Here is a 1,203-nt window from a genome sequence, read left to right on the forward strand (position 1 = left end):
TATATCCAACAAGTGGTTGACTAAGACACAATTTATGAAGACGTGCAAAGTGATTAATTCCATCTTGTTACAAACGAATTTATTTCCAAAGCGGGCGTCATTATCGTATGGCTGGCCATTTAATGTAAAAAATTGCAGAAGATGTAATGATGCCTCGGAAACAGTCGCGCATATTTCTGGATGGTGTCCATATGTGAAGAACATGAGAGTCAAGAGATACAATAGGATAGCAGAGGAGTTGGTTAAATTTGTTAAGAAAAACGGGTGGACTATATATGTGGAGCCACGAAGTAAAGATGCGTCTGGGAAACTCTGGATACCAGACCTAATCTTGAAGGAGGAACAGCAGATCGTGGTGGTAGATGTAACTGTAAGATCAGATCTTCAAATAAATTCTCTCGAATCGGCTTGGGAGATAAAGATAAAAGAAATATAAACATTTGGATAAAGAGATAATGGACCTCACTGGTAGAGGAAAAATATCTTTTTAATGGGTTTGTGATGGGAGCCCGAGGGAAGTGGTACGAGAAGAATTCGGAATTGATGACAGCCCTCGGGATTGCAAGATTTAAATCATTTGCACGAAACATCACAAGCCTAACTTTATCTTTGACCCTCGAGCTTTTACGGATTTTTATGGACTCGTAACAGCTCCGATCAACGTATTTCTTTTTTAAAATTGTATTGATTTAAATTTTCTTTTAGTTGTTTTAATAATGTTTTAATAATTTTAGTAGTACTTTAAATAGTTCGATTTTAATTTAGATTTAAATTTTAAAATTTTAGTAATAAAGTTGTCTTGTTTTAGATCACTTAGGTTAATTGGTGGTGGGTAATGTTAGGTGTTAATAATTAAAGAGCACGCTACACACAACAGGGGATGAGTGGGAACTCTGTCTATTGGTTGATAACTTCAGCTCATTCCTCGCCTCACTGAAATTCTGCTTCATAATGTCATTTTAATTTTTTATTTATTTTACCGTCCCCTTTTACTCTTCTGGCGGTGGTTTCGCTGGATATGGGTATTTTACTCGTCGACGAGCGATGTTAAAATCTCGAAATGGACACAATCCATCGCGCATGGTGAGTGCAACAAATAGTTGTACTTTGTCGATCACAAAGTAAGGTCGAACCTCCTCGTGGTTCCCCCTGGTAACGGCATGGAAGAGGAAGCTTAAACGGGAGGACAGTTTTATCTGTTGG

The sequence above is a fragment of the Chiloscyllium punctatum genome, chromosome 36 (genome assembly GCF_047496795.1).
Source record: "Chiloscyllium punctatum isolate Juve2018m chromosome 36, sChiPun1.3, whole genome shotgun sequence".
NCBI lineage: Eukaryota > Metazoa > Chordata > Chondrichthyes > Orectolobiformes > Hemiscylliidae > Chiloscyllium > Chiloscyllium punctatum.